Source organism: Ambystoma mexicanum, chromosome 12, assembly GCF_040938575.1.
Source record: "Ambystoma mexicanum isolate Mex_15411 chromosome 12, UKY_AmexF1_1, whole genome shotgun sequence".
Classification (NCBI taxonomy): domain Eukaryota; kingdom Metazoa; phylum Chordata; class Amphibia; order Caudata; family Ambystomatidae; genus Ambystoma; species Ambystoma mexicanum.
Genome location: NC_090936.1, coordinates 1,049,910,736 through 1,049,937,203, shown reverse-complemented (window position 1 = coordinate 1,049,937,203; position 26,468 = coordinate 1,049,910,736).

Below are 26,468 nucleotides of genomic sequence, written 5' to 3'. Positions count from 1 at the left end.
CAGTCCATTTTAAGCATGACTTCCTCTTCTAAAAGTTCTATCTCCGTCATCCTTGCGTCCAGTTTCATTTCGACCATGTCCGCGTTCAATTGGTTATGTTCAAGGTTTTCACCTTTGCTTTCCACCGTGGTCATTCTACCTGTTAGATATGTTAGGGAGGCTTGTATGTCAACCCTGAGGGTTTTAATCTCCTCCAGTATATGCCGTATGTCTGCCTTGGTTGAGAACATGGACATGTCTGTTTCCACGGCCATCTCCTTTCTAGTATCCCCAACTTTCCTCGTCATTGTTTCTTGCTCCTCCTCGTGTTCCTCTGCATATCCTTGAACTCCGGCGTAATACACTGCACGTACCAGTCTCTTTCAGAAATTCCGTAATCAGAGCTCTGTTGCACCAAATCACTGGTTCTCTTTTCTACCGCTTTACTGCGTTGTCTCCTTGGGTAGTGGGTCTTGACCAGGCTTGTTGCTGAGATGACGTTCAGGCAAATTTGTTTTCTCTATGTCGTCCCTGAGGGTCTCTTCTGTTCACTTGCCTTACTTTGCCCTCGTCGTGGGGCTTGGCTGTCCCCTGTGTCAACTGTTTCACTTGAGGGGGCCTCTCCGCTGCTCCGTCTGTACTTGATGGTTCTGAGGCCTTTAACCTGGCTGGTGTGTCCCCTTTCTGCACTTTCTTGCTTTTTTTTCTGGTGTAGGGGGGGAGCCTGGCGGTCGTTTTCCCCATCTGTCTCTGTTCTTCGCTTCCCCTCCTCGAGCGCTTCGCAAGGTAGGTGCCAACGGGGTGGTGGTAGCTCCCTTCTGGCTGTTGCGGTGCCAGTAGATTGCTCAGGGCCAGGGGAGTCTGCACGTGGGGGCCCTCTCACTGTGTCTCCTCTCTATGGCCTTTCACTGCTGTCTGAGTTGAGAGCTCTCTTGTCTGCAGTTGTGGCCTATTATTTCTTTGGGGGCTTTTGTGTTCTGACCCCGGTGCAACCCGGTTATGAGTGGTTGTGGGGTTCCCGCGGCTCTGGCTGCCATGCCATATGTTTATTTATCTCCCCGGCCTGTCTGCATTCTGTAGCAGCCTTCAGTCCTTTCACAATGTCCGCTCTCCCTTCCAGCCCGTTCCTCCTTCCTGCATCGGTGCTGTGGCCCGGGATTTTTGCCTACCGGTGTTGTAGTGCTTATTTGGGGGCGTCCTGCCCCAAGTGTACGTTCCACTTTTATTTAATTTTGCTTCACTTTTCTATTTTTTGCACCTGTGGTTTATGCGGTGTTCTCACTGTCCAACAGCCCGGTAGTTCCTCCTTGGGGTTGATCCTCACCCCTTGGACACCCCTCTCCCCCGTGCCTTCTCTGAGGAATCGCTACATTCAGTGCATCTAATGGGGCCCTGGGGGGGAGACAAGACGTACCTGTGTCCACAGCTGCGTTCGGAGTGGTCCTCTCCCTCCGCCAAGCTCCTCTCTCGGGCTGCTCTACTCATCCACTGCCACCGGGTCACGCTTCCTCCTCCGGGGATGGCTGTGCGGTCCGCTTCACTCCTCTGACGCTGCTGGCATGCCGCGAACACCCCCACTGTTCCGGATCCACTCCGTCGCATGCACCAGCGTTTTCCACTCCTCTGGTGCCACGCCACAGCGACCACACGGGTGGGTCCCTGTCTGGTGGCTGCTCTCTGGGGACACCCCTGTCCGGCCTGTTGCGTTTCTCTGGGAGCTCCGGTCGCCCTCTTCAGTGAGCTCTGTTCGCCCTCACTTCCCAGGTGCGCAGCTCCACCAGGTGGCAGCCTGCGCTGTGCCCCAGGTGCACTATGCCAGGGAGCTCTGACGTTCCCGTGCTCCGCCTGCTCCGCACTGGGATCTTCTCTTGGTTTCTTAGTGGGCTCAGTCAGCTCCCGCAGTCGACTCTCTCGACGGATGCAGTTGGATTTAGTTTTCCTGGCCGATTATGCTTAATCTCCTCTCCATTTTGCCGGCGGGAGCTGCAAACCTAGGCGGCAATCTTCTCCCGCGCCCCCTAGTGGTCTCCTTCAGGCTTCAGGACATCTGGGTTGCTCCCAAACCAATGTTGATGGTCTATGTTCTCTAAGGGTAATTCAGACTACATGTATATTGTGCATATTCTATTTGGTCTATATCTTTCCTTATGCAAAGGGTTTTAAATAAACTCCCTACTTTTACAGCAGGGATCTTCATGAATGTGAAAACCATCTCCATAGACACACCTCTTGGTTGTAACACGGACACCGTAAAATGAGTATTAGGATTGATAACACCTCTGTCGGTCAGCAATTTGTTGACTCCCTGACGGCCTTCAGCACGTAGTGGAACATCAATAAGTTGTAGGTTAGCCATTCTAATGCCTCTTTTTAGTAGATGTATTTCTCTTTTAATGTCAAGCTTGAAAACCCAAAAAGCCCTTATTGAGTAGCTACACAGGACTAGTTTCCGTCCTGTCCCCCGCCAAAGATGTTATTTGTGGAAAGGAAAAAAGGCCCATGATTTTAACTCTAAAGATATTTTTCAAGGTACTGGGATCCAATTGTTAGCGCTCCCAGATCACATTAAATGTTAAGGGGGGTAAGTGTCTTGGTGGATTAAATCTAAACATAATGGGTGCCAGGACTACCTAGAGTTGCTATCAAAGGTATCTGGTGCCAAATGCTGTGGCTTCCCAATAGCTAAAACTGCTTTTAAATGCATGGTTGCTGACAATTATGGCTCCCCAAGATCCAGAATAGGTTTTCAAATGTATGGGTTTTGTGGCAGAGGATAGTGCTGTACCTGAAGCAAAGTTCTGTTGAAAGTTGGGTCTCTGCATTTTAGTGCAAGAGAAACTGCTACTCCTGATCACCTGACAGTCTTACTATTGGACAACAATATTGCCGTGCGACTACATCTAGAGTATATATGTACACATAGTTATTACCCTTGTGTATGATAAACATTAGGTGCTAACAATGTCTTCTCTACACAGTTTTATCACTAAATTAACACATTTCTGCACTTGTAATCTAGTGTCCTTTATACTATTAAATAGAAACACATTAAGAATGCTTTCATTCTCTTGTTTAGCATTTATGTACATTAATTTCCTTGTAGAAATGATATATGTACATTAAAATAGAATAGTCAACCAATATATAGATCCTAATATTAGCAATGAAGTAGTTGAATAGGTACCCTGCATCATACTTTTCTATTGACTTCTAAAATGTTAAAACTACATACAACCAATCAACAATGTGTGTGTAGCCATTGTGGCCCATGAAAACTTAAAATCATACTCACAATTATGATGCTGTGGATTGGCAAGCCCGGGGACAGGTGAGGTTTTACAGACCAATCGCTGGAAAACCTATTAAGGTGAAAAGGCTACAAACTATGTGAAATAGTCCATGGCTGCTATGGGCAGTTAACAAACATCAACCTAAAAAGGGTCTACAGCAGTGGATCAAAAAGAATATATGTAAAACATTAAATCCTCCTGTAAGGATTCTTCTCTACCTTACTCTGTGCTCTGATGGCTTCACCTTTCCTGGCCATCAAGTACGGGAGCAGCACAGGTTATATATGGATGCTGTGTGAAAACCCGGTACCACCTTAAACTCAGTGTTTCACCTTCACAGGGATGGTTGAAAGCTACCCTATCAAAAATACATCATGGTTTCTCTTAATGGTGCAAACATGGAAAAGAAAAAAATATGTTAAAAGAAAGTAGGTAAAAATGGTTTATTTCAGCCCCATGATACTGAAACAGTAAAAGACAATAGCATTTGGAAAGTGACAATTTTAAACCCATGAGCAGTTTACTTTCTCACAGTCATCTGGAAACTGTCTGCTTCTTGTTGCCCAGGACGTACAGCTTTGTAATTTGGTATTCCCCCCCAAATTATAGGAGCAGTCATTAAAAAAGCTGAATTTTGAAAATGAGCAAAACGTGCCAATGTGTAGGCCCAGAGAGCAGAATATACTGTATTTGCCTGGTCATTAAACCTACTTGCTTTCTTAACCAGGCAAGTCAAGTCTTGTGGGATCATTGACCCTCCAGTCTCTAACCCCTTATCATGAATGCAATGTTACGCGTTATTGAACAGTAGAATGTGTTTTGCAGTTTGCTATTACATCTTTTCAAAATATAATTCTCTTTTTTGACAATTACAGTTCGTTTGTTTTGAATTGTTGCTCCGTTCGTTACTATATTTTAATAACAAAGAAATAGGGGATGATCGGCATATGGCACCATTCTTGCACTGGTTAACAATATGGTCAAACCCAGATCCAACCTCAATCACAGCATTATTAAAGGCCTAATGTTGGGGTCTTTTTGGAGAAAAATACCATGGTAGAATTGCATATCAAAGTGTTTATCACAATTGAATGCCCCAGGTTTACAATGCCCCGCTGTACTATTATCATCAGCTGAGTCCAACAAGTATAAGCAGGTGTTTCGTACCGTAGTTTTGACAAATTGGGAAACATCTGGGCTTTCAACTGATTCAAATAGAAAACACGTGTTACCTATGCAATTAGACCTAATTCAACCTTATTTGCTGCACAGTAAAAAAAAAACTAGAGATTGCTGGGCACTGACCAGGGCCCGTTTTAACCTTTTATGGCTCAGAGATAATACGAAGAACTGGTCAGGCCATGAACAGTCTACGGTTTGTCCTGGTTGTAACGATGAAAAAGAAAATTAGCTGCATTTCGTCCTATTGTGCCCATTTTATCATGATATTAGAAAGAAGACCGTTGCCCCTTTACTGAGAGAAGCCAATTTTACCCAAAATCGACCTGCTTTGATGTTTTTACTACAGGCTGAATCAATTGTTGTTGCATGGCGGTGTCTGGAATTTTTAAGAAAGTCATGGAAGAGAAAGAAACATCTGGTGGATGCCCTATTTTATTTTGTAATGTTTTTATCGTTGTCGCTACTCATATACTGTTAATATTCCGCGATTTTATATATTTTCTCTGGAAATCATGTATTGTTGCTTTATCTGTGTTGTGATGTATGGATTTGATCCAAATAAACTTTGATTGATTGAATAACAAAGAAAGTGAATACCAGATTACACGACTATGCACTCTCATTGTGGCAGGGCATGAAGTATTGTTTTCACAAATGGTGTTTAAACATTTACCAGTTAGAAATATAACTCCCTGTGCAATCCATCTCAAACTGTGCTTTCTTCATAGCATAAAATGTGTTTTGAATAGCACCATCTTTTGTGGCTTGCTCTGTGGCTCTGTGTCAGGACTGCCAAGCCGTGCTTCACAGAAGCAGGATGCACCAGTGCCAAACACCCCACTGGTGGTACCCCCAGCCGCACAGATAGTACCACTGATTGGTCAACCGACCCCCCCAAGGGTGAAGAGAGCTAAGCTGTTGTTGAATGGATGGGTAGTAGGGTTTTAGGGTTACAAGAAAGAGGGTTAGTGAGCCATTGTGGATGGGTAGGGAACATAGGGTAAAGCTGCTTTGTTCTTGCTGTTGTCTTTCTTGAAGTCTGACGTGTCTCACACATACTCTTGCACACCTTGCTTATCCACTAGCGAGTGCTAGTTTCTTCAGTAGCACCTTTCAAAGGCCAATTAGAATCATTTGCCTACAGACAACGACACCAGAGACCAGTTACCTACACTCAGGGGTCACAATCATGAAACCCACCATGCACATAATGATGTGGAAGTTGAGAACCAGTTACCTCACTGGTTGTGTAAAGGTTCAAGGCATCAATGTTGCAATCAAGGTTATCAATCACCACACATATCAGGACATGCAAGTGTGGAAGTTACAGGGACATTAGGCTGACATCAACTCTGAATTATTAGTTTGTTAGTGGCTTTAGATCAACAATGTTCAATATGTTCTGTAATCTTTGTGCGTGTCTCCATGTTTCTCAAAGGAAAGAAAGGCACAAGTGTCAGCAAGATTCATGAAACGCCTCGCTCATTACCTACAAGGTGTACTCTGGACGGCACTTGAGCCCTGTGATCAGGTCCCCAATCCTGGGTGTTTCTTTGCGATGATCCTGCTATATCAGGAAAACTCCTGGTGAACAAATCCCTGCAAGATGCACTTATCTCAGGGCTGCAGCAGGGCGGAGAAAGTAGCTATCACCCACGCATCAGGGGGGTGTACATGACTGCTATGGCCCGCCAGCCCATATCTGGGGAGGCCCTAGTGAAGCGAGGGTCTCAGTGAGGGCTGTGGGCTGTTACCGGCTATATACGCCCCGCAACAAGGGCGTGATGGCTAGTAGCGGTCCAGGGTTCCTCCAGGGTGCACATTTATGTTTTATTTGGTATGGGAGATGGGCACCAGCATATTGAACAGGACCAATCTCCTGTAAATACAAAATAGAAAACAATATGGCCTCTGCCACAGGAAAGGGGATTTAGTCCCCTTTCTATTTCATGGTGGCTGTGGGAGGGCAGCGCACCGGGACCGGAGCAAGAAACCCCGATCAAAAGGTAAATGGGGACTGAGGGGGTGGGTAAGGGTGCAGGGTGTCTTTGTTATGGGGACATGGGGAGGCAACAGGGAGGTACTCCCTGTTGCCTCCCCCCAATGAAGATGGCGCCACCCAGGGTAGGGCCTCGGGTGACTGACAAATGTAGGCAGTACACAGTGTGTTCTCTCCTGCTTTTCTAGCCACCTGATTGGCTGAGCACCCTTTCCCGAGTGCGATTGTGGGGGTACCGCAGTGGCGGCTTTCAGCTGCTGCTCTCAGTTGGTCTCAGTGTGCAAGGAGTGCTCTTTTGTGCGTCTGCTCTCTCGGAGCCCACAACAGCAAGAGGCTTGCCGTGGGTGCGGATGCTTTTTTAAAGCCCAGCTACTCCCCAAAATGGCCACCACACAGGCATTTTGGGGCTTGTAGTTTCTTTAGGAAGTGTTAGGAATGGCGCCCTCACGGCTTACCCAAAGGCAACAATAGGTGGACACTGTCATGCCCTGTGAATGGCCAGGGTGGAAGCACCCAGGGACCCCCATGTGAGCCTGTGATTGCTGCTGTGTGCAGCCATTTGAGACGGGGGGTTGCTGCTGTGTTCAGTCTTTTAGGTTTGAACTAGGGGTGATATTTGCCCTTTTACATTGGATTCCTGTTTATCAGTGTGTGATTTGTAAAAGTCTATGTAAATTATTTTGTTGAATTTTAAACACTGACCCCAATTTCTGTCTTCTCGATTAAAGAGATATACACCTCCTTGTTGTCTACACTCAGGGCAACATGGTGTCATTGTCATTCATAGGACTAGGGCACCTCTAAGGCTAGTCATGTCGTTTTTGTTCCTGCTCCCTCTTTGTGGTACTCTGCCACCTCCAGATGTAGGATCTTCTTCTGCTCTTGCTATCATTAGCTGAAAGCTTAAGAACTGACATTTTCCCCCAGACTTTTGGCAGTTAACCATCTGTTTTGGCTTGGTTCCAATAGCATTGGCGATGTGAACTGGCACAGCACCAAGAAACCATTGTGGAGTAGGTGTATATCACAAAATAACATAGCAATATACATGAAGTGAAATTTAATTCTTGCTAACAATAGACCAAAAAATAAACAGTAAGCTATCTATATGCTGAAGCATCGCCATGTCATGCCTAAGCAAGTCATCCATTTCTAGAGCTTGCTTTGCATTCTTGGTCTTACAGATCTGAATTTAAAATTGGAAAGGCAAAACTACAAGTACCAGGATTCAAAGAATAAAACCAGGACTGCATGACCCAGTCATGCATGGGTTGGGGACAACTGAGAGCACTATGTATGAATACACGTGTTAATGCCTACAAAGTCACATTAAAGGCACTGCAATGATCTGCATATAACTTATAATCAACCAATTTACAAAATAAATGCCTGCAGGTTTTATTTCTAGCACTTTCAATTTTACCATTTTACACTTAATATTTACTTTGGCCTCAGAACTGGAAGAAACTCATGATATGCCTATAGTGATTTGGCACCACCACAGAATAGGTTTGCTTTCAATTTCCCAGCAGCAACTGGATTAAAAAATAATCCATAACAAAATATTGCTATTTGTATGCTCAAAACACACAATTGCTCTTTTAAAGGACAGTGCAGGGTGGTATGGATTTACACTAACATGTTCAAAGATGTATCAAATATATTGTAAATGTTGTCACATCTGAGGTTTGAGGAGGAATTAAAGGTGAAACAAATGTCTGGGCAGCAAACAGTACACCTCAATCAATCCAAAAATAGTAGGAATGTTTGTGCTTTGGTGGAACTGGCATAAAGCGTAAATGTTTCACGTTCTACACTCTGAAAGAGAAGATTGTCTGGTTTCTCACTGACAAATTGTCTTCTAACATTAACAACGTTTCCATGTCACAAAGTCTCCTGAAACTAGAGCAACATTGGATTCATCGACATTAGACATGTTTCAGGTCTGAATGACCACCTCCAATGGAGAGTCCTGGTTTTAAATCCTCTTAAAGAAGCCGACAGAAACTTTTGGATTGACGTTTCTCTATCTAAAAGACCTTTCAGGCCCCAATAATATTGTAACCAAATTCACCCTGTTTGAATTAACTCTTTGTTTACTCTTATTGGCCCAAGATGGTGTGCATAAAGGATTATGTAATAAGTGTTGTAAGCATCGCTGTAGTTGCTTGCAACATGCTATGACTCAAAACCAATCAGTGAGCTCAGACCGCATTTACAGCACTGAATGAACGCCCCTGCTTCTGATGCTTCTGTATGTCGACGGCATTCTAAATGCGACAGCCTCATTTGCAATAGATGAGACATGGGCTAGACAGCTTCCAGCCCCATTGACAATCCCACACAGCACGCACATTCAGGAATTTGCCACCGGTTACACATACTTCAGCAATTTGGTATCGATTAGGGCCCCAGCCAGACTGTGTGTAGTGATCTTTATTAATTCCATCCTCAGGAATCCTCGCTGAGGACATCTATCACACATTCCTTTTATATGCCATTGCCATACACTGCTTGCATAAACCCACGGGTAAGACCCAGTTTAATTAACATCACATTGAGCTCATAGTGACATTTGTTGGCCACTTCTCTGCTCTATATCACCTTAGCCCTAAAACAAGATATCATGTTGGCTTTTTGCAGATTGACACATCAGTGGGCTCCTTTTAAGAAAGATTAAAACAAGATACGTTTACAGCTTCCTGCATGAACTGCACCACATGTAAGGTACCAATTTATTCTGGTTACCTTAGACATTTCAAATGACAGTCATACCATACGAAGCCAGTTTTCTTACATTTTTTTTTCTAGATTCAACTATTGAACTACAAAGACCACAAACCTAAATCATTGTTAGCCGAAACCTCTTTTTCATTCTGATTAAGGCTAAAGTGGCCTAAACCAATACCACCTGAACAGCCAAACCTGAAGTTCTTGGGTCGAGATAGATACATTAGTGTACCCAGCTACAATTAATCTTGGGACTATAGACATTTAAATTAATTTAGTACCTAATTCATACAAAATATTCACCCCTTTTGACTTTATGCAAATCAGATTTTTTTTCTGTACGTGTATTATTACTTATAGTCTAGGTTAAGACTGGCCTTGTCTCCTTTGTTTGTTGTATTTCTTTTTTATTAGTTGGACACATTCTGTTTGTCAAACACGGATTGTTCTGCCTTTTGTACGAAAAATACATTTATATCCTTTTAAAAATCGGTTCTCTTTGTTCTTTTTATTTTACTTTGTTTAGAGTTTTCTTATACAAACTAGACCTAGGTGAAAGGGACTAATCATTTGTTATTGTTTCTATTCCCACCCTCCCCCTTATAGGAGTAAAGTAGTTGGAGGCTGTGTTGACTTCTATTGCTCCCCTTATAGGCACATTTCCACTGGTGATTGGACTAAGCTAGTCCGATTTAAGGGGTCCAATCCCTGTCCTTCAGACACGTGGTCTTTGCCTTCTGACATCATATACAAAGTGCTTTACGCTAAGGGAAGTTGAGGAGACAGCAAAGAAAGAGTTATAGAGAGAGAGAGAAAAGATGGTGGAATCATCCTTTGCTGAGATCCCTCTGTCTACACTCACTCCGTCCCCTCCCTTGACCATAGCATCAAAGACCCTTTTGGTATGCAGCACCCTGATGTGAGGGTAGTCCTTTTGGGATGAGTGTGCCTTTTGATTCCTGTTTCTCACGACTGTTCCTGCTGGGAGGTTGTCCTGCTGGTGAGAGGTGTTCCCAAACCTCACACAAGATCAAGGGAGAGCCCCAACCATTCAGCCTTCTGCCCTGCAGACTGGTAGGGTTAGGTTGCCTGACCAGAATAAACATAACCCTTCCACAGCTGAGCTGGGCTTACAGTGCTGACACATTTGTGATATCAGTTTGTCGTGGCTTTAATAATTATGAGCGATAAAAACCACTGTACCCTAAATGCAGCCCTTGTGCTGAAGTGACTTGTGCTGCAGCTGTGAAGAGGGCACCTCTGACCTCTGAACCTATTCTGTGCTTCTGGAGAGCAGGAACTGCAGAACAGGATACTGATTCAGCACGACACAGGTGTACACTATGCTTGCAGAATGGAGTTTGCTGAAAGGGGGGCCTGCCTGAGATAGAATAACCTGCATTTAATTATTATGATAAAAATAAAAATACCCTTGCCAGATGGCAATCTTTCACACAACTAGTCGCTAATTTATACTACGGAAAAAGCAGGAGGCATGTGATAGTGGTCCTGTATTCATTCCATGATAATGTTCAAAATCAAGTTAAACCAGAGGAGGTTGTGAAAATGCTGACGCATAACGTCGAGTACCTGTTAGAAAATGTTGTCACTTGTGCAAAAGGTCCACTAGAGGCAAAGTCTGAGTGTCTAACAACCAGATCAAGTCCAATGCTTTAACAGGCTGAAGAAAAACAGTAATTGAAATCAAATAAGGAAATTAATCATTACATGATATATCCCTGAAAATCGGGATAGCAAAAGAGCAATCCAAAATACACAGAGGGAAGTCTTACCAAGTAAATAGTTGGTGGCTATGGATCTGAATGCAGCTTACCTGGAGTTGTATAAAGACACAAAGAGAAAAGCACAGGGCCTTGTGGTGAAAGGCTGCCCACTTTTAGGGGCGCACAATGATAATGTTGCAGACACGTCTTGCCCTTCGGATCAGCACCAGGTTGTAACTTTGATGTGCCAGAGATGTAGAAAAACTGTCCGAGTAGGGAGGGTTAAAGACACAATGGAGTGTTTCTCATTTGACAGACCACAGATGACACTGCCCTGGTGTCTATAAAAGGAAGAGCCACCGAAAGCAAATCAATTGTATTGAAAAATAGTTTTCTGTGTTGCCAGGTACTCGCACTATTTTCTAAGAATTTGTATCATACTTTCAAGTGCTGGTTGCTTATTTATATGTGAACAGGGTATCTAAACCTCCACGGTCTCTGGGCGTAGTTCACTAAACTGCCTAGACAAATATGAGAGATTTTAGGTGTAATCAGGAGGTGAACACGCACACAATTGGCAAAGAATCCTCATCACATGCCCAGAGACTCACAGCATGTGTCCAGTATTGCCATCATATTCCCAGGTACTTTCACTATTTGTCAGATATTGCCATAATATCCCCGGGTATTCACACCATTCGCGAGTGTAAGCACATTTTATGCCACAATATGGACAGGAAGTCGCATCAGATGCAAGATATCGACATCATATGCCCAAGTGCTCCCATGATTTCACGGGTCCTGGCATCATTTGCCACACTTGCCAAGTCTTTACATAATGTTCCTAGGTACTGACAGGATTTGGCAAGTATTAATATGTTGTGCACAGACACTTTCAAGACGTTGACATCAAATTGCAAGGCACCTACCCAATTTTCTAATTATTGCTTTTAAATGTACAGCTATTGACACCATTTGGCAGCTTTTGCCAACAAATGGCCCGCTATGGATATCGTATGGGCATCAACTTCTCAGGAATTCGCATCATAGGACTGGTACAGCCAGAATATACCAGATACTCACATCATATTTCAAGTATTGTTACAACATGTTCAGATTCCTCCACCATATGCAGGAAAGCATCATTTGGCCAGGTAGTCACATGGTATGCTAAGCTTTGCAATCAAATTCCTAGGTGCTTATATCATAGGCCATGTATTAGTATGAAATGCCCAGGTACATCTGCCACATGGCAAGCATTTCCCAAAAGAGCCCAGTTGCGCACATCATGCACCACGTTTTTCTATTTGTCAGGAAGAGTAGATGGGAAGGGTGTGCACAGAGATGCCATGCCCTTCTCTCTCACGTATCTGCCGGCAGCAGGAGACAAGCACAGCATCCCTGCTCCCCATGTCTGTGACGCCCCTATCAACAATACAAAGTGAGTTCTGCAAATAGTTTGTGCCTTTTGGATGGGGAGCGCCATCCCCTTGCATTGTATGGCCACACATTAAACATTGCTCGCCGTTACTACTCCTTGAACATTCTGCAATTGGTGCAGAACATATTTAACCAGATCTTTGTATGATGAAGCGCTATAACAGATAAACTGGGCCGTTCAGTTTGATTTGAGTCTGACAAAGCATGTAATGTAACCACCCACCCCATTCTCCCCTACCCCAGCCTTTGTGCCTTGTGCCAGTTTGTTTGCTGCACCTGGCTGTATGCCATGCCCTGATCCTCATTGTTCTACCCGCGAGTAGACTTTTAACAGTTTCACTCTATGTTCTACATCATGACCCCTCCATGTTAGAGATCCTTTGTGTTGCATTAAGCTGTGTCTCCATAGGGGCCCAACCACCATCAGCCCCTAGTTCTCTCAACAAGGAGTGGTCAACTTATCATTGTTGATCTTTTTGTATTCTGGTCTATTTTTCCCATGTTTTATTGGGAGAATCTCTTAGCTCCTCCAAAATGTCCATTCGAGCAATTCTTTTTCACAGGGCGTTATGTGCATTTAAGCCCCTCCCCCATTGGAAGGCTCAACAGGCAAACATAAATGTTCAGATTTGCACTGACACAGTCTTCCCCTTCTGCTGTCTCGAGTGGAGTGCCAGGCCACCATGTTGGGGACAGCCAACAATTGTGCCACTCAGAGAGAACTCAGTTTATTCCTCATCATCATTCCTGGGAGAATACACAGAGTCCTTCCCTTCGCTTCTTCACAATTTAATGTGGTTATCTTTGCTAGTAGGGGGAAGAATCGGGATCGCCGGCCTGGTACTTACAAATGCCACTCGATCCCAAACGCCATCTTTGCCCTGACTCATTTACATGCTTATTTATGCTGACTGCTATCATGTCTTTATTTGCAAAGCAACTGGTTCTGATTATGGGTTTCCCTACAAGGAAGTTCCCTAGAGAGATTAATCCATGAGACCTCCTCTAGGTAGCTGGGGCATGCACACTGAGTACTGTATTAGTGAAATCTCCTGAGAAAAAGCCAGTGCCAACTGTGAGAGTAAAGAAAATGAAACCTGCAAACACTGAGACAAAAGATCAGAAAGAAAGTGTTTGGCAAAGCCCATCTATCTCCACAGGTGGAAGCATCTGTATAGGCAAATATACAAACTATACATGTTCCTGGATGTACATAAACGGGGGCAAATATAGAATATATGAAATGTATTTGTAATTGACATAATATTCAAATTAAATATTGTAAAAACACTTAGATTTACCTCTGGGTCTCTGGACCATAGTATCAACATCCAGCAAAGTTTTCACAATTCTAACGTGAGTGTGTTTGATACAATGTACATAAATTAATTTTTAGTGGTAAATATTTGCATACGTTTTTGTTCATTCTTAAAACCTTGCCGGATTTTACTATTCAGCGATTTCAACTCTGCTAACATTTAATTAACGCTTGATTTGGCATTTCTCTCTCATATCTAATATATGTTATTTTATTAGGCAGTGACCCTTTATTAATAACTGGGGTTTTAAATGAAGACGTGCTCCTGCCTTGCCATGGATCCTTCACGGGCGACTTCAGGTTGGAATTCCTTGTCATTAACTGGCAGCGCTCAGACAGTGATGAGGTCCTGCACAGCTACTTCCATGGATCAGACCAGCCGCAGTATCAGGAAGAGGAGTTCAAGGGGCGGACCCAGCTATTTCCTGCAGAGTTTCCTAAGGGTAATGCATCCCTTTTACTGAAAAACCTGAGATCATCAGATGCTGGGCATTACACGTGTCATTGGATTTTAAGCAATACGGATAGTTACACACCACACCAAGTCGAACTTCTGGTGCATGGTAAGTGCATTCCTTTATACATGCATATGACAAGTTGATAGGCTGGTAAGATAGCTCAGCTGTTTAAGGGTCTGCTTCTGCGATCCATGTGTGATCTGTAGGTCGCAAAGTTGAATCCTGGCTATGCCAACTCAGCCTTTCATCTTTCCAAGATCAATAAATGAAGTCAACGTAATGTCATTATTAAAAAGTAGAGCATAGTCAAGTGGATTTATGATGTGTTTCGGAGTTTCTTGAGATTTTCTCATCAGATTCTTATAAACTGCAGAGACAATGATTCTTGCTCCGTCTCATTTGTATATAATGATGTTTAGGGATGACACTTGCAGAGAGAATCTTGTTCCTGGTGTAAATTACAATTCTTGTCCTACCTTTCGAGGCCAGCTATATTGGGGGCCCAAGTGTGGAAACAAACCAAAGTATCAATATGCAAACAGTTCATTTTCCGATTCATCATTACCATGAATTTTGAAAGATGACATTGTTTCAAAGACATTCAAACAAGGCCAAAAATAAGTAAAATACATGTGCTGTGGATGAGCCTTAGAGGTATTGACCATTACAGACCCTTAAGAAGTAGAGTATGAATTACAAGATAGCTTCCATACAAAATTCACATCAATTAATTTAAGAATTTGATCCAGAACAAAACATGGATTATAACTATGATTAAAAACAATTATAATTATAAAACAAACAATTGCAAAGCTATTAGGGTTTGCCTGCCATATGTCAAGTGCAGGCCTCAAATGCCATCATATGCCTGACATAGTTGCCAAGTGGTAAGGCATGAACCCGCCTGTGCAGCTGCTGCCGTCAAATGGTATGCACAACCTGAAATGCTCCAACAAGGTTCTACTCAAAAATAAATGTAAAATAGATTAATAAATGCATGTGTATTCATGCAGGGTACAGTCGAGTAAGTTGTGATTGGCAGCAGTTACCTGTTCTGCAAGTCTAGTGTTGTAGTCTTGCATTTTTCCCTGACAATATCTTGGCTCGAACGTATGAAGAAAAACACTTTTCAAATCTGTTATATCTTAAATCAATATATTTGACCTCAGTAAGGCAGAGACAAAACAAATCTCTCAATCACCCTCTAACCAGGCAGCTAACTTATGTGTGCATATGCGTACTTTTCATGAACTCGCTATTATTGTTTTAAATGTCCCAAGTTTACAGTGTCGGAAAGCACTTTGTAGAGAATTACACTACATGAAATAAAGAAATAGATGACAGTCATCAAGGAAAGGAGGGATAAGGAAGGAAGAAAGTATTGCAGCTTTTAGGGTGGAATACAGAGTTTGGTGGGGGGGTGCAGGGAGAGGGAGCTAATACACCTATGAAACCTGGTGGTTCAGAGATGCACAAAAAGCCACATGTCAGCAATTTTCTCCAGAAGAAAAAATGTGGAAATGGTCAAACTGAATTTCCAAGAGGCACGGAGACTTTAAGTAAAAAAACCCTGACACAGCAGAGACTGGTTTTGACAAAGGTGCGATATCTCAAGTGGTTCATTTCAGCTGTGCATAGATCATGCTAATGGAACTTCAGGAGACTATCAAAAACCCATCATTACCTGCAATCTATACTGCCTCCAGGTGACAAACATTACATTGCAAATTGTGAGATTTGTCCAGTGGCTCCATGTCCGCTTTTACTAAATACAGTTTCAGTATGTGGATTTTGAGAGATTCGTCTGTATGGCCAATTAAGGAAACAACACTTTCGAGTCAAGTGTGACTACGAATAAGTTAAAATGGTCTTTGCCAACATTCATCAAAGTCTGCCAATTTCACCTAGAGCAATCAAGGGGAAAAATCCACAGAGGGCAACCATATAACACGCACCTAATATGTCACTTAGCACAAAGCTGATTTCTTCATGTTGCACACCTACCAGCATGCATCCCTGAGAACAACAGGAAACACAATTGTGGTATGCATGATGACGTGTGGCTGTGTGGAATGTCATGTGGGGATGAGTAGAATGTATGTGAGTGAGGTCCAGAATCAGAATGCAAGGGTGAATTGAGTGACTCTTGAGAGAGGGTAGGTGAGAGGAGCGGGCTGTATTACAGCAACCTGAATGAACATACATATCTCACTTGACAACTCCATGCCTTGGTTAGAAGACTTTACCCTGTACTGCTGCTCTTTGCATCGTGATTCCAGCTTTGTCTCTGCTGGTAAGACTGTCAGGGACTGCCTTACCTCCCACAGGTGATGTGCTTGCTTTATTTGGACTTTATACTGGCTTCGGTGGCTTTTTGGCAGGCTGTCCACCGCGCTTTGTGAGGCTCAAGCACATTTAATAAAAGGACCTGTGCATGTCCTTACGATTTCTATCAAAGCCGCCCGTTGCCTGGCAACGCCTCAGCAAAGGCCCTGCAGGGCGTGCCTACAATCAGCCACGTTTGTGCGCACTATTTAATTATAACTGCTACATTTACACTGGCATGCAGATGTGTCTGCGGACCAGCCAGTCAGGTGCACAGTGAAAATATAAATGGACTTATAAGGAGCATCCACGTTTAAAGGAGCAGTTTCTCAATGTTTTAAGTGTTGGTTTATGTGCAGCAACACTAGGTAAAGGAGATGTATGTCATGACACTTGCACCTGGCGCTCACTGGCAAGTCAGCCTTCCAGTTAGGGCCAGGTCAAAGGCCTTAAAACCTCATCCAAGATGCTCTTCGAGTCAGTCCTGGCGCCTTTGGCGCCAGGCTCATAACCATCATCAAGACCAACATTAGAATGGGACTATTTACTGGGGACTATTTAACTTGGGGGGGTTCAGACAACATGGAGGCACACACATAGCTCAGTTACAAGAAACTGAGCTATGCGGTCTAGTCTTTTGTGTGTGGCAGGCCTGTGACTACTTTACCTGGACTACTTTGGGTGTGGCAGGCCTGGGACTATTTTACCTGGACTACTTTACCTGAGACTATTTAAACAGCGCCCAAACAGCAGAACATGATTTGTGTTATTCTGCTGTGGGCAGCGTAACGCTCACTGTGTCCAGTTCTTTGATGCCAGTTTACCTGAAACCAAGGACCTGCAGAGAGAGAAGGAACACTACGAAACTTACCTGGAACAGTATCCTGTCTTCAATCCATCGCCGACTTCATTTCCACTCACCTGAAGGTACGAACTCCATCATCCGGCACCGCATGCATCCTGGAATACCATAACCTGGAAAGAGGAGACAGAAAGACAGCATTAGCAAGCGTTTACTCGCGTTTCCTCCCGAATGAAGAAAGGCACACAATTCTTACCTGGGTAGTCATCTCCTGGTCAGTATCATTGCTGGAACATTACGGCGCTCGGCGAGGAACATCGCAACCTGCAAGGAGAGAAAAGAAACAGGTTAGCAATATAAAAGGCGAAACAGCACCGCGCATCGCGCATTACTCACCGGACAGTATCGCGCACACTGCGCTTTCGCCTAACGGCCCATGCTTATCTTCAAACTGCATGACAACACCAAAATACCTTTCCATACCTAAAAGTAAAGATGCAAGACATTATTATTCGAACTAAGAGGAACATAACAACTGCATATAAAGACTGTAAAGCAGCAAACCTATGGAGTCGCAACAGGCCTGGATTCCCGCAGGGGGGGGTGCATCAGTGAAGTAACTTGGTCGCTGCTCGCCCCCCACATCTATGTGCCCCTGCCACGAGGAGCAGGACGGAGAATCCACCTTTTACAGTGTTAAGGTGAGGAGAGGGCCCAAGGGTGAGAAAGGAGTTGAAGCCAAGGGAGGTGGGAAAACATAAATACAATCTGGTATTGAATCCAGCTCTCCTATATTGCAGACCCATCTTTAACCAGAGGCCTTACCAAGGGACCGGGAGAGGGTTCGAGAGTGCAAATCATCCAACCAGAGCTGGGTGGCGTCCCCGTGGATAGCAGGTGAGGGTAACAGAACACAAAGCCTCAATAATATTATCCACCTGGACTTCAGAGACTTCATCTGGACTTCATCACTGTAGTTGCTTGCAACATGCTATGCCTCAAAACTAATCGGTCCGTTCAGACCGCATTTACAGCTCTGAATGAACGCCCCTGCTTCTGATGCTTCCGTATCTCGACGGCATTCTAAATGCAACAGCCTCATTTGCAATAGATGAGACATGGGCTAGACAGCTTCCAGCCCCCCCTACAATCCCACACAGCATGCACATTCAGGAATTTGACACCGGTTACACATACTTCAGCAATTTTGTATCGATTCGGGCCTGGCCAGACTGTGTGTAGTGATCTTTATTAATTCCATCCTCAGGAATCCTTGCTGAGGACATCTATCACACATTCCTTTTATATGCCATTGCCATCCACTGCTTGCATAAACCCACGGGTAAGACCGAGTTTAATTAACATCACATTGAGCTCATTGTGACATTTGTTGGCCACTTCTCTGCCATATATCACCTAACCCTAAGACAATATATCATGTTGGCTTTTTGCAGATCAACACATAAGTGGGCTCCTTTTAAGAAAGATTAAAACGAGATACGTTTACAGCTTCCTGCATGAACTTCACCACATATAAGGTACCATTTTATTCTGGTCAACTTAGACATTTCAAATGACATAGTCATACCATAACAAGCCAATTTTCTTACATTTTATTTTTCTAGATTCAACTATTGAACTACAAAGACCACAACCTAAATCATTGTTAGCCGAAACCTCTTTTTCATCCTGATTAAGGCTAAAGTGGACTAAAGCAATGCCATCTGAACAGCCAAACCTGAAGTTCTTTGGTCGAGATAGATACATTAGTGTACCCAGCTACAATTATTCTTGGGACATTAGACATTTAAATTAATTTAGTACCTAATTCGTACAAAATATTCACCCCTGTTGACTTTATGCAAATCATATTTTTTTTCTGTAGTGTATTATTACTTATAGTCTAAGTTAAGACTGGCCTTGTCTCCTTTGCTTGTGTTTTTCTTTTTAATTAGTTGGACACATTCTATTTGTCAAACACAGATTATTGTTCTGCCTTTTGTACGAAAAATACCTTTATATCCTTTTGGAAATTGGTTGTCTTTGTTCTTCTTATTTTACTTTTGTTTAGAGTTTTTTTATACAAACTAGACCTAGGTGAAAGGGGCTAATCATTTGTTATTGTTTCTATTCCCACCCTCCCCCTTATAGAAGTAAAGTAGTTGGGAGTCGTGCTGACTTCTATTGCTCTCCTTATAGGCACATTTCCACTGGTGATTGGACTAAGCAAGTCCGATTTAAGGGGTCCAATCCCTGTTCTTCAGACAAGTGGTCTTTGCCTTCTGACATCATATACAAAATGCTTTACGCTAAAGGAAGTTGAGGAGACAGCAAAGAAAGAGTTATAGAGAGAGAGAAAAGATGGTGGCATCGTCCTATGCTGAGATCCCTCTGTCTGCACTCACTCCGTCCCCTCCCTTGACCATAGCATCAAAAACCCTTTTGCTGTCTGCTGGGAGGTTGTCCTGCTGGTGAGAGGTGTTACCAAACCTCACAAAGGATCAAGGGAGAGCCGCAGCCATTCAGTCTTCTGCCCTGGTAGGGCTAGGTTGCCTGACCAGAATAAACATAACCCTTCCATAGCTGAGCTGGGTTTACAGTGCTGACACATTTATGATATCAGTTTGATGTGGCTTTAATAATTATGAGCGAAAAAAACCACTGTACCCTAAACTCAGGTATGGCATATATTTAAGTTTACAACTGCCACCAGGATAGTGACTCTCATAGTTATGTAGCTTGGGAACAGCAGTGCATCTCTTAAATGCAGCCACTGTGCTCAAGTGACTTGTGCTGCAGCTGTGAAGAGGGCACCTCTGACCTCTGAACCTGCTCTGTGCGTCTGGAGAGCAGGAACTGCAGAACAGGATACTGATTCAGCACGACACAGGTGTACACTATGCTTGCAGCATGGAGTTTGCTGAAAGGGTTGCCTAGTTAGTGCACCAACCTGCCTGAGATAGAATTATCTGCATTTTATTATTATGATAAAAATAAAAATACCCTTGCCAGATGCAATCTTTCACACAACTAGTTGCTAATTTATACCAAGGACAAAGCAGGAGGCATATGATAGTGGTCCTGTATTCATTCCATGCTAATGTTCAAAATCAAGTTAAAACAGAGGAGGTTGTGAAAATGCTGACGCATAAAGTCGAGTACCTGTCAGAAAATGTTGTCACTAGTGCAAAAGGTCTACTAGAGGCAAAGTCAGAGTGTCAAACAACCAGATCAAGTCCAATGTTTTAACAGGTTTAAGAAAAACAGTAATTGAAATGAAATAAGGAAATGAATCATTACATGATGTATCGCTGAAAATCGGGATAGCAAAAGAGCAATCCAAAATACACAGAGGGAAGTCTTACCAAGTAAATAATTGGTGGCTATGAATCTGAATGCAGCTTACCTGGAGTTGTATAAAGACACAAAGAGAAAAGCACAGGGACTTGTGGTGAAAGGCTGCCGACTTTTAGGGGCGCATAATGATAATGTTGTAGACATGTCTTGCCCTTCGGATCAGCACCAGGTTGTAACTTTGATGTGCCAGAGATGTAGAAAAACTGTCCGAGTAGGGATGGTTAAAGACAGAATGGAGTGGGCCTCATTTGACAGACCACAGATGACACTGCCTTAATGTCTATAAAAGGAAGAGCCACCGAAAGCAAATCAATTGTATTGAAAAATAGTTTTCTGTGTTACCAAGTACTCGCACTATTTTCTAAGAATTTGTATCATACTTTCAAGTGCTGGTTGCTTATTTATATGTGAACAGGGTATCTAAACCTCCACGGTCTCTGGGCGTAGTTCACTAAACTGCCTAGACAAATATGAGAGATTTTAGGTGTAATCAGGAGGTGAACACGCACACAATTGGCAAAGAATCCTCATCACATGCCCAGAGACTCACAGCATGTGTCCAGTATTGCCATCATATTCCCAGGTACTTTCACTATTTGTCAGATATTGCCATAATATCCCCGGGTATTCACACCATTCGCGAGTGTAAGCACATTTTATGCCACAATATGGACAGGAAGTCGCATCAGATGCAAGATATCGACATCATATGCCCAAGTGCTCCCATGATTTCACGGGTCCTGGCATCATTTGCCACACTTGCCAAGTCTTTACATAATGTTCCTAGGTACTGACAGGATTTGGCAAGTATTAATATGTTGTGCACAGACACTTTCAAGACGTTGACATCAAATTGCAAGGCACCTACCCAATTTTCTAATTATTGCTTTTAAATGTACAGCTATTGACACCATTTGGCAGCTTTTGCCAACAAATGGCCCGCTATGGATATCGTATGGGCATCAACTTCTCAGGAATTCGCATCATAGGACTGGTACAGCCAGAATATACCAGATACTCACATCATATTTCAAGTATTGTTACAACATGTTCAGATTCCTCCACCATATGCAGGAAAGCATCATTTGGCCAGGTAGTCACATGGTATGCTAAGCTTTGCAATCAAATTCCTAGGTGCTTATATCATAGGCCATGTATTAGTATGAAATGCCCAGGTACATCTGCCACATGGCAAGCATTTCCCAAAAGTGCCCAGTTGCGCACATCATGCACCACGTTTTTCTATTTGTCAGGAAGAGTAGATGAGCTGGGAAGGGTGTGCACAGAGATGCCATGCCCTTCTCTCTCACGTATCTGCCGGCAGCAGGAGACAAGCACAGCATCCCTGCTCCCCATGTCTGTGACGCCCCTATCAACAATACAAAGTGAGTTCTGCAAATAGTTTGTGCCTTTTGGATGGGGAGCTCCATCCCCTTGCATTGTATGGCCACACATTAAACATTGCTCGCCGTTACTACTCCTTGAACATTCTGCAATTGGTGCAGAACATATTTAACCAGATCTTTGTATGATGAAGCGCTATAACAGATAAACTGGGCCGTTCAGTTTGATTTGAGTCTGACAAAGCATGTAATGTAACCACCCACCCCATTCTCCCCTACCCCAGCCTTTGTGCCTTGTGCCAGTTTGCTTGCTGCACCTGGCTGTACGCCATGGCCTGATCCTCATTGTTCTACCCGCGAGTACACTTTTAACGGTTTCACTCTATGTTCTACATCATGACCCCTCCATGTTAGAGATCCTTTGTGTTGCATTAAGCTGTCTCCATAAGGGCCCAACCACCATCAACCCCAAGTTCTCTCAACAAGGAGTGGTCAACTTATCATTGTTGATCTTTTTGTATTCTGGTCTATTTTTCCCATGTTTTATTGGGAGAATCTCTTAGCTCCTCCAAAAGGTCCATTCGAGCAATTCTTTTTCACAGGGCGTTATGTGCATTTAAGCCCCTCTCCCATTGGAAGGCTCAACAGGCAAACATAAATGTTCAGATTTGCACTGACACAGTCTTCCCCTTCTGCTGTCTCGAGTGGAGTGCGAGGCCACCATGTTGGGGACAGGCAAAAATTGTGCCACTCAGAGAGAACTCAGTTTATTCCTCATCATCAAAACGGATTCCATGGTCCATCCATTCCTGGGAGAATACACAGAGTCTTTCCCTTCGCCTCTTCACAATTTAATGTGGTTATCTTTGCTAGTAGGGGGAAGAATCGGGATCGCTGGCCTGGAACTTACAAATGCCACTCGATCCCCAACGCCATCTTTGCCCTGACTCATTTACATGCTTATTTATGCTGACTGCTATCGGGTCTTTATTTGCAAAGCAACTGGTTCTGATTATGGGTTTCCCTACAAAGGAAGTTCCCTAGAGAGATTAATCCATGAGACCTCTCCTAGGTAGTGGGGGCATGCACCCTGAGTTCTGTATTAGTGAAATCTCCTGAGAAAAAGCCAGTGCCAACTGTGGGTGTAAAGAAAAAGAAACCTGAAAACACTGAGAAAAAAGATCAGAAAGAAGGTTTTTGGCAAAGCCCATCTATCTCCACAGGTGGAAGCCTCTTTCTAGGCAAATATACAAAATATACATGTTCCTGGGATGTACATAAACGGGGGCAAATATAGAATATATGAAATGTATTTGTAATTGACATAATATTCAAATTAAATATTGTAAAAACACTTAGATTTACCTCTGGGTCTCTGGACCATAGTATCAACATCCAGCAAAGTTTTCACAATTCTAACATGAGTGTGTTTGATACAATGTTCATAAATGAATTTTTAGTGGTAAATATTTGCATACGTTTTTGTTCATTCTTAAAACCTTGCCGGATTTTACTATTCAGCGATTTCAACTCTGCTAACATTTAATTAACGCTTGATTTGGCATTTCTCTCTCATATCTAATATATGTTATTTTATTAGGCAGTGACCCTTTATTAATAACTGGGGTTTTAAATGAAGACGTGCTCCTGCCTTGCCATGGATCCTTCACGGGCGACTTCAGGTTGGAATTCCTTGTCATTAACTGGCAGCGCTCAGACAGCGATGAGGTCCTGCACAGCTACTTCCATGAATCAGACCAGCCGCAGTATCAGGCTGAGGAGTTCGAGGGGCGGACCCAGCTATTTCCTGCAGAGTTTCCTAAGGGTAATGCATCCCTTTTACTGAAAAACCTGAGATCATCAGATGCTGGGCATTACACGTGTCATTGGATTTTAAGCAATACGGATAGTTACGCACTACAACAAGTCGAACTTCTGGTGCATGGTAAGTGCATTCCTTTATACATGCATATGACAAGTTGATAGGCTGGTAAGATAGCTCAGCTGTTTAAGGGTCTGCTTCTGCGATCCATGTGTGATCTGTAGGTCGCAAATTTGAATCCTGGCAAGGCCAACTCAGCCTTTCATCCTTCCAAGATCAATAAATGAAGTCAATGTAATGTCATTATTAAAAAGTAGAGCATAGTCAAGTGGATTTATCATGTGTTTCGGAGTTTCCTGAGATTTTCTCATCAGATTCTTAGAAACTGCAGAGACAATGATTCTTGCTCCGTCTCATTTGTATATAATGATGTTTAGGGATGACACTTGCAGAGAGAATCTTGTTCCTGGTGTAAATTACAATTCTTTTCCTACCTTTCGAGGCCAGCCATATTGGGGGCCCAAGTGATTGGGCGCCATTGATATTATGGAAACAAACCAAAGTATCAATATGCAAACAGTTCATTTTCCGATTCATCATTACCATGAATTTTGAAAGATGACATTGTTTCAAAGACATTCAAACAAGGCCAAAAATAAGTAAAATACATGTGCTGTGGATGAGCCTTAGAGGTATTGACCATTACAGACCCTTAAGAAGTAGAGTATGAATTACAAGATAGCTTCCATACAAATTCACATCAATTAATTTAAGAATTTGATCCAGAACAAAACATGGATTATAACTATGATTAAAAACAATTATAATTATAAAACAAACAATTGCAAAGCTATTAGGGTTTGCCTGCCATATGTCAAGTGCAGGCCTCAAATGCCATCATATGCCTGACATAGTTGCCAAGTGGTAAGGCATGAACCCGCCTGTGCAGCTGCTGCCGTCAAATGGTATGCACAACCTGAAATGCTCCAACAAGGTTCTACTCAAAAATAAATGTAAAATAGATTAATAAATGCATGTGTATTCATGCAGGGTACAGTCGAGTAAATTGTGATTGGCAGCAGTGACCTTTTCTGCAAGTCTAGTGTTGCATTTCTGCCTGACAGTATCTTGGCTCGAACGTATGAAGAAAAACACTTTTCAAATCTGTTATATCTTAAATCAATATATTTGACCTCAGTAAGGCAGAGACAAAACAAATCTCTCAACCTCCCTCTAACCAGGCAGCTAACTTATGTGTGCATATGCGTACTTTTCATGAACTCGCTATTATTGTTTTAAATGTCCCAAGTTTACAGTGTCGGAAAGCACTTTGTAGAGAATTACACTACATGAAATAAGGAAATAGATGACAGTCATTATCAAGGAAAGGAGGGATAAGGAAGGAAGAAAGTATTGCAGCTTTTAGGGTGGAATACAGAGTTTGGTGGGGGGGTGCAGGGAGAGGGAGCTAATACACCTATGAAACTTGGTGGTTCAGAGATGCACAAAAAGCCACATGTCAGCAATTTTCTCCACAAGAAAAAATGTGGAAATGGTCAAACTAAATTTCCAAGAGGCACGGAGACTTTAAGTAAAAATCCCTGAGACAGCAGAGACTGGTTTTGACAAAGGTGCGATATCTCAAGTGGTTCATTTCAGCTGTGCATAGATCATGCTAATGGAACTTCAGGAGACTATCAAAAACCCATCATTACCTGCAATCTATACTGCCTCCAGGTGACAAACATTACATTGCAAATTGTGAGATTTGTCCAGTGGCTCCATGTCCGCTTTTACTAAATACAGTTTCAGTATGTGGATTTTGAGAGATTCGTCTGTATGGCCAATTAAGGAAACAACACTTTCGAGTCAAGTGTGACTACGAATAAGTTAAAATGGTCTTTGCCAACATTCATCAAAGTCTGCCAATTTCACCTAGAGCAAACAAGGGGAAAAATCCACAGAGGGCAACCATATAACACTCACCTAATATGTCACTTAGCACAAAGCTGATTTCGTCATGTTGCACACCTACCAGCATGCATCCCTGAGAACAACAGGAAACACAACTGTGGTATGCATGATGACGTGTGGCTGTGTGGAATGTCATGTGGGGATGAGTAGAATGTATGTGAGTGAGGTCCAGAATCAGAATGCAAGGGTGAATTGAGTGACTCTTGAGAGAGGGTAGGTGAGAGGAGCGGGCTGTATTACAGCAACCTGAATGAACATACATATCTCACCTGACAACTGCATGCCGTGGTTAGAAGACTTTACCCTGTACTGCTGCTCTTTGCATCGTGATTCCAGCTTTGTCTCTGCTGGTAAGACTGTCAGGGACTGCCTTACCTCCCACAGGTGATGCGCTTGCTTTATTTGGACTTTATACTGGCGTCGGTGGCTTTTTGGCAGGCTGTCCACCACGCTTTGTGAGGCTCAAGCACATTTAAGAAAAGGACCTGTGCATGTCCTTACGATTTCTATCAAAGCTGCCCATTGCCTGGCAACGCCTTAGCAAAGGCCCTGCAGGGCGTGCCTACAATCAGCCACTTTTGTGCGCACTATTTAATTATAACTGCTCCATTTACACTGGCATGCAGATGTGTCTGCGGACCAGCCAGTCAGGTGCACAGTGAAAATATAAATGGAAATATAAGGAGCATCCACGTTTAAAGGAGTAGTTTCTCAATGTTTTAAGT